This window comes from Aegilops tauschii, chromosome 7, assembly GCF_002575655.3.
Source record: "Aegilops tauschii subsp. strangulata cultivar AL8/78 chromosome 7, Aet v6.0, whole genome shotgun sequence".
Classification (NCBI taxonomy): Eukaryota; Viridiplantae; Streptophyta; class Magnoliopsida; order Poales; family Poaceae; genus Aegilops; species Aegilops tauschii.
The window spans coordinates 561864560-561873284 of NC_053041.3; the positions used below are offsets into that span (position 1 = coordinate 561864560).

Sequence of the window (8725 nt, forward strand, 5' to 3'; positions counted from 1 at the left end):
TCCACGCAGGGCGGGCCGGGGTCAAGGAGGCCGAGGCGGGCCGGCGGTGTGGTGCCGGTGCGGCGCGGCGTGGCTAGGGTGGCGGTGCAGCAGATCTTGGGTGGCGGCGCGATGGAGTTTGGGTGGAGGGGGAAGGGCAGAGCAAGGTGGGGCAGTTGCGCGGGTCGGGAAAGGGCGGCGACGGTGCCGCGGTTGGGAGTCGTGGGGCGGCGGCGGCTAGAGCGAGGGAGGGGCGGGGGCGGCGGGTCGGGATTGGGCGGCGACGGCGGCGCGGTTGGGGGTCGTGGTGCGGCGGTGAGGTCGGGACAGAGTGAGGTGAGGGCGGAATGAGTGGAGGGGGCGGCCCGTGGATGGATAAGGCAAAGTTTGCCGTCGGCATAGGTGCCGATGCCACGTGGCACCTATGCCCACGGCTTAGCCGTAGGCATATATATTTTTCGTTTTTTTATTAGCAACAAATTTAAAATTTTAAAATAAATCTACTACTAATTTATTAAAATCGAGTAGCCTAACCCAGCACAAGACCCTACCCAAGGCTGCCGACACGGCCGTTTCCCCCCTCCAGTGTGGTCCAGGGCCATCCAGGGGCTAGCTATCCCTTCACGACTCATGATTTTATCGCGCTCCGAGTCTTCAATAATATTCACGCCGCACCGTTACCGCAGACGTCTGTGAGCAACGTCCGGGGCAAACCCACTGGAAGAACCCTTCCATGTAGACCCAACGCGTCCATTCGCCCCCTTCAGGTGCCGGCGGCGGCGCCGTCCGTGAGGGGGGCACACCCCGGAGCCGCGTGCTGCCTCTTGAGACATGCCACCACACCACCCCGCATGTATGAGGGGCCGGTGCGACGATCCGGTGGCATTGCTACCCCCAGGGCACCCGTCCCGCCTAACCCTGGAGCGGTTGGCCACGAGATCTAGCCCTTTGACTTCTCACGGACGGGCTTTGACCTGTGGACCTCTCCACCCGGTTGTGTTAGGTCAGCCCAGAGGGCACCTGGGAGCAACACTTGGGCCAAACCCACAGCTACATCCCCTCCGTGTAGACCCGACGCATCCGTTTCCCCCTCCAGGTGCCGGCGGTGGCGCCGTCCGTTGGGGGGGGGGCACACCGCAGAGACGCGTGCCGCCTCTTCAAACATGCCACAACACCACCCTTCATGTATGAGGGGCCGGTGCGACACTCCGGTGGCATTGCTACCCTCAGGGCCCCCGTCCCGCCTAACCCTGGAGCGGTTGACCACGAGATCTAGCCCTTTGACTTCCCACGGACGGGCTTTGACCAGTGGACCTCTCCACCCGGTTGTGTCAGGTCAGCCTAGAGGGACACCTGGGAGCAACATCCAGGCCAAACCCACAGCTACATCCCCTCCGTGTTGACTCGACGCGTCCGTTTCCCCCCTCCAGGTGCCGGCGGCATCGCCGTCCGTGAGGGGGGCCACACCGCGGAGACGGGTGCCGCCTCTTCAAACATGCCTCAACACCACCCGGCATGTATGAGGGCCCGGTACGACGCTCCGGTGGCATTGCTACCCCCCTCCCCCGGGCCCCCGTCCCGCCTAACCCTGGCACTACAAAAAACTTGTTAATCCATGACGGATTTCCGGTGACGTTCCCGGAATCTGTCACAGAAACCGTCATGGATCCACGACATGAGGATGGCCCCTAAATCGGTAACGTCATTATGACGGACAAAGAGGGACCGTCACAAAAGCCGTCAAGGATCCACCAGTTGGGCCTAGCCTTTCTTTTCTTATACACCATTCAGACCAGCACAGATGGATGGTGCTGATGTGTCATGCGTGCTCCTTGTTTGGGCCACATTTCAGCCAGACACTAGTTCATATTGTACATATAGAAACTAAAAAATTAGGGCACGAGACTCAAACCTGGAACCTCTTCATATGCTACAAAATTTGTTTATAAATTACACGGTCCTACCTCGGACCAGCTACATCCCGTGGCCAGGTCATGTGCCATGTCAGCGTACAGTACAAGTGTGGCCCACCCATGGCAGGGTATGAGGGAGAGAGAAATAAGGTGAAAAATTGGGCAGATAGGCAGCGAACCTGAAACCTGAGAGGTACCTCACAGTGAAGCTGCCCACCAAACCAAAGTGCGCTCCGTGTGGACAAGATTTTTTTTTCTGATACAAGTGTGGACAAGATATCTAAAACTATATGCTTTTTAGGGGTATCTAAAATAATACTCCGTCCGTATGAATTACATGTCAATGAAATAAATGTATATGGACATATTTTATTTCTAAATACATCCATTTCTATTCATTTTTGTGACAAGTATTTTCTGACGGAGGGAGTATATAGTAGTTTGCTTTCCGTATCGCTTGCCTTCAGTAGCACTTGGGCTGGCCCAGTGGTATAGCGTACCATTTTCTTATCTTCAAGCGATTTTCCTATTGCGTATTCTACTGATTTTCTTTTTATTTTATTTTACCAACTTGTTCTTTATTTTTAAGTTTATTTACTTCCATATTGAAAATTTATTGTGTATTTTATTTTACTTTTTCATTATTTTCTACCTTGAAGTAAGCATGAACTTTTTCCAAACTTTGTGTGGATTTTAGAAAACTGTAGGAAATTTTTATGTAGTTTCATTTATCTAAAAACACAAGCACGCACAACAATTTTATTAAGTTCATGCATTTTTTTCCTTTTTAGCTTTTACCATTAAAACATAAATGTATTTTTTTTACAATGTTTACTAATACACAGTTTTTTTGTATTCAAAATCTTCATTACATTTTCATTATCGAGTAATCTGAAGAGGTAAATTTTAAATTTAAAACAAAATTACATGGATTTTTTTTAAATATGTATTTTCATTCATGTCCACAAGAACACACGATTATTGTGTATATGCATTGTATGTTTTAAAACACACAACTATTAAAAAGTAGATAATGTGTCTAAAACTATTAGGCATTATTAATTATAATTTCTAGAAATGTATTAGAAAATATATCACTTGTATTCAGAAAACAACGTGTTTATTGAACTACAAGAATGATTTTACACAATAATTTTTTCAATATATGTTGAACAGTTTCTAAAGACACGGTGAACATTTGTTTATAAATACTCGTTGTCAAATTTTGAATGCATGACGAACATTTTTCAGAATTATGTTGACAATTTTAAAATAAATGTGATACATGTTCCAAAAAGATTCCGAGCATCTTTTCAAATGCACAAACACTTTCTTTACGTTTGACGACAAATGTAATTTTTCTTACTTTTTTTTATTTTGGAAAATGCAAACAAAGGCTGCAAAATATGAAACCTAGCATGGTGCCATTATATGATACCCAGAGATTATGTTAACAATTTGAAAAGGTTTCACAAAAGCTGTGAGGTACACTACTTGGAAACAAAAACAATTGTGAGAAAGAATCGTGGTTTCGAGAGAGAACGGGTCGGGTTTGAAGGTAAAGTGTCGGTTGATTCACTGTTTGACCTTGAATTTTTTCGGGTCCATTTGCTGTATTGAAGTCATTGGGTGCCTTTCTAGGCATTTAACTGATATAGTGGAAACTAGAACCACATGTACGTGGAATAATCACTATAAATATGTTGAATTTGTTTTTATATGTGGTCTTTAGTCTTTGTTTAGGACATATGCAAGGAAATAGAAGTAGTTCCAGACAACATGGGGCCAAGACTTGAGCACCAACGTGGAGCTTAGTGCTTATTTAATTCTTAAATTTTAACCGAAACCAAAAAACACAAAACTTGGCATGGTGTGGTGATATGGACCCAAGAGGTTATAGTAAAAAAAATGATAATGTTTTATAGAAGTTTTCATGTTGATCATTTACAAAATTGAACTATCTCTTAAGAAAATCTAGGTTTCGAGATGGAATAGGTGAGGTTTAGAGGAGAAGCGACACTGCTTCATTTTCCTAGCGTTAAAACTTTTTCTGCTCTCAATATACGCCATTAGATGTAACATGTAAGATATTTACATTTTACTAGGTCCATTTACTATATTTAAGACATTAAATTAGTTCCAAACACCATGGTGCCAAGACTCGAGGAAGCGTATATGAGCAAGAAAATGCTTTTGCGTGCACATATGTTCCTAAATATAAAATTGTGAATTTTTGTTAACCTTAATTTTTTTACATGTAGTTCAAATTGGAATTACTTCAAAAAGGAGACATAAATTTATTTAAACTATATAATATGGAATTAATTCTAAATTTAGCGAAACTCAAATAAAATGATAATAATGTATAGTCCAACTTTCTTGAAACGTCCTTAAATTATTTTGCCAAGTTATTTTTACAGAGAAATGGTCCGGAAGGACCCAGAGTATCAATTGTTTTTTATATTTTATTTTAGATTCATTCAAATTGAATTTGCTTTCAGTTTAAGCACGCACAATTCATTTACACTATAGAAAAATATTAAATCATTTCAAAATTATTGAAACTTATAAAAAACAAATATAGTTAGCATATTAGATGTAAAAAGCATTATTGGGTTTATATGATAAATAGTTTGCCAATTAGTTCAGTAGTGTGTTTTGCTTACTTTTCTGCAAAATAGAAAGAAAAAAAGATAGTTCAAAATCTCTGCTGCCTTGGTCGATGCTGGGCTAATGTCAACAAAAGCCCATTAGGTTCCCACCTGAGAAGATGCATGTATCCGGCATGAGGAAAATTGTGGCCTCTGATTGGTTCACTGGACCTTCACGCGGATCGCCAGTCACAGCCGCCGGATCCTTTCAAATCCAACGGCGGTAGACTCGTTCTTATCCCCATGTTTTCTTCCCTGTCCCCTTCCTCCTCCCAATGCCTTTCCCATGGCCGACTCCCCTAACCCCCTTCCTCCTCCATCTTTCTTCTCCCAGCACCTCCCTTCCTCCATCCACTGACCGAAGGTAAGCACAACCCCCACTATGCTAAGGTCGTCATCATCCAGGGAGCTGTGCCATGGCGGACGCTGCCACCGCCGGCTCCTCTTCCTTCCTAGATCTCAGCTTCCCTGATTTCCTTCTTCCCTCTTCCCCCGATTAATCTGCAGGTCTGTCCTTCGGAAGCTGCATCAGGCCAAGCAACGCCATTGCAATCTCTAGATGGAGCCCACACGTCCGAAGGTGCCACTCTGTCCTGCCATGGGTGTGAATCTACCACCGATTTTTTGTCCAAAAGGACCCCCTGCCGAACGCTATTGCCATAAAGGACTACCTGCGGATAAAATTGTCAAAAGGACCCCCTCACTAGTGGCGGCAGGCGCGGCAGGCGACACGTGGCACCTGCCGCCACAGCAGGAGGCGGTCGCGCGGGGTATAACGTTATCTGCACAGCGCCAGCAGCCGGGACGGAACGGGGCAGGCTTTGTGGGCCACGCCGCCACCAGGCGAGGCGGCGGGCGCTGCGGCTGCCGTTTGCCTGGCCGACAACCCCTGCTGCGCGTGGGCTGAGGTGTGGGCCAGGCTGCCACGGGAGCAGGCGGCATCTCTGGTAGACGCGACAACGGACCCAGACGGGCTGTGCGTGATTCCATGTTGCTTTGCACGCGCTCATTCACACGCGCGTGATTTAGGGCAATTTTCCCTGTTGCAAACTGCGCTCATTCCTATGCGCGCGGACGACAAAGAATTTGACGGGCGGGAATCACTCCGGGCTTTCTTCAGCGGATGCGACGGCACTGCGGCAATCCGAGGCTGCGGGAACCTGTTGTGCCGACAATGCAGGGATCCTAAAATTTCCCGCTTTATTTTCTCGCCATCATTTATCGTCTGAGCTTATAAAAGGAGACACTAAGGCTCTCGTCTAGCCATCCTCGAAATCGCCACTGCGCAAAGTGTGTAACACATTATTTTCAGTCGGTATGAGTTTTCCTTGCTCGGATCAAAGCATTAGGCCGAGGAAAATGAAGAATGCAAGTTTGCCTCCGGGGGTGGCAGTCCTGCGGTGTTGGTGTGGCGATCTTTGCAAGGTGAAGGAGGTTACGGATTTTTCAGATTGGTTGGGCATGAAGTTTTTCATGTGCGCCAATTAGGAGGAAGATCCACCCATAGCTATTTCAGAGTACGACAAGCCTCCGATATGCTTTAACCATCACAAATAGATATTGTTGGTATTTTGATAGATTCTTTAATAACATTCCTGTTTCTTGTTGTAGTATCCTCCGTCTCTATGCATGTACTATCGTTGGATTGACACGGAGATGCCGGCTTGGGCAGTGACTGAGATTCGTGAAAGAAGTCATCGTGCGTGGAATAGTTTCTATGCGGAAGAGCGACGCGAGAAGGCGGAAGCTGACGAGAAAGCAGATCAAGAGAGAGAGTTAAAAGAATATTATGCGGAGCAACACCGTTTTTTTAGGATTTAGGAAAGAAAAACAGGGAAGAGGCTCGTCGCATGGAGGAGCAGGAACGACAGCGAAAGGAGGCTCGTGAGGCGGTGAGGCAGAGAAAGAAAGAAAGGGCTCGTGAGGCCAAGGCAGCAGAAGAAGCTGGCGATGGAAAAGGAAAATATCCACGTTGGACTCAGTAGATTCCTGTGGTAGTATTTTAAATTTCGCAATCATTTGTATCTTTATTTCTGCAGTTTAATGTAGCTTTTTTTCAGTAGTTAAATGTAGCTTTATTTCAATTCTACGATGTATCTTATTTTCAGTTGTACCATGTCGTAATGAAAGAAAATATAGTTTTAGAATAAAGTAGTGGCATTTTCATGCCCTCCACTAATATCGAACATCGTGCAACAACTACAGAATGAAATTAAGATAGAACATAATGCCCTACAATAAGAGAGTACAAACTAATAATGCAAGTACATCTGAATTAAACGGTAGAACTGGAATACAGCTTAAAAACTACATGAAGGCATCATCGTCATCCTCCGTCGATGCAGAACTCTTGCCCTTCGAGGATGCAGAACTCTTACCCTTGGACGATGCAGAAATCTTGCCCTTCGAGGATGCAGTAGTCTTGCCCTTAGACGATGCAGAACTCTTGCCCTTAGACGATGCATATCTCTGGATACAGTACATCAATATAAAAAATATTAACAAAATTACGGTGTCATTTTATACCTTAGCTCCAATATGGATGTGCTTGCGAATGCAATTAAGAGTCCAAATAGTTCGAACGGAGTCAACCTATTATCACATGAACATCAATATTACACACGGATTTTTCTTTCTGCTATCAAAAGTATGGAAATAGCACTTGCATGTATGTGGTCATCACCTCAAAAGGGACAGCGAAGATGGAAACACAATTTCTTCAATCACGTCATCTCCTCCTTGTTTGCTACTAAGATGAATTATTTTACCTAATTACATACATCATCAAATACATTAGCACATAACCTTAACATATAAAATTTAGATTATTGCGACATAACAATGTAGACCTAGGGCTTCCTAACTATAGACTTATTAATAAGCATACCACATGAAATAACATACCACATGCAATGAACAATTACAATACAAGTTTTTTCTTAATTACCGGATTAAGATTTCTCGCATGTCAATACTAATGGACGCACCTAACATAGATACAACATCTTCAACCTACTCTTCTAAAAAAATATTATAAATGTTGGATCTGTCGTCTGAAATTATTTCTAACCTCTAAGCACTAACATCGCATAGCTAATGACGAGCTAAAAGACTAACTAATTACCATTGTGCATGCACAAAAAATTCCATGTATTGCAAAGCTCATACCTTGATCTTCAACTTCGTAGTTCACTTCGCTACGCAAATCCTACTCAAGCTCTAAATGACTCCAAATGACTCCTCCAAGTGCTAAAATTATGCCTAAAACAACAGAGAATACACACTTAGGAACTAATCAAACAGAACGAAAACATCATGCATGCGAACGAAACCAACAAAAATGGATAGATCTTACCTTAATCTATCCTTTCTTCAACTTCATCATCTTCGAAATCCAACTCTAAATCGGCCAAAATCACGAGGGAAAGTGGCTACCAAGTTTTTCTTTCTGTCTGTGTATTCTTCTACACTTAGAGAGAGCAGAGAGGCAGACAAGGCAACCAGAGATATGCGAGAGAGAGTGTATGCGCACGGAGCTGCGGATGTGCGTTTAAAAAGAAGAGGACCACTGTATTGTCGGCAGAACAAGCCATAACTCACCTACCGCGGCATCGGATTCCAGCATCGCGGTGTCTCATCACACGCAGCAACAACAACACTCTCGAGTGTGCGGCAGGAAAACACGCGTTGAAATCAGCACGCCTGAGTGTTGTCGCTTCGACTGGAGCAATAGACGGAAGCGAGAATCACGCACTACTTTAATCAGTGTCGTCTACGTAGCAATCAGTACTACAAAGTTTAGGCGGGAATCCGATATCAGATCATCGAAACTTGTGGCAGAAAGCAAAGCAAGGAACCGTGGAATCAGCGCCCATGAAAATCTGCGCCGTCAGCACGGGAATCAGTGCCGTCTGTGTCGTTGTCGCGCGTGCAGCAACAGGGACGCCGCCTACTGCAGTGGCGGCGTGGCCCACATGCTGGGCCCACGAGCAGCAGGGCCTGTCGGCCCGGGAGCGACAGCGGCAACAGTGGCCGCCTCACACGGTGGCGGCGTGGCCCACCTGGCCTCGCCCGTTACGTCGCGGCTGCTGCGTTGTACAAAACCCGTTACAACCCGCGCTGCCGCCTCTTGCTGTGGCGGCAGGGCCCGCCGCCTCCTGGCGTGGCAGCAGGTGCCACGTG

At 45.6% G+C, this 8725-nt stretch overlaps 1 long non-coding RNA gene across 2 annotated transcripts; it reads right to left on the reverse strand.

The window, feature by feature from the left end:
• Window positions 1–6734: 6734 nt before the first annotated feature.
• LOC120969571 (uncharacterized) lies at window positions 6735–8073 on the reverse strand. 2 transcript variants are annotated; one of them, XR_005763897.3, is made up of 5 exons: window positions 7899–8073; window positions 7712–7804; window positions 7227–7311; window positions 7070–7135; window positions 6735–6970 (listed from the first exon to the last, which is right to left on the reverse strand). It is a non-coding gene; the product is annotated as an uncharacterized lncRNA (long non-coding RNA). The 2 variants fall into 2 exon arrangements; XR_005763896.3 differs by having other exon boundaries at window positions 6735–7135; window positions 7899–8071.
• Window positions 8074–8725: the final 652 nt, after the last annotated feature.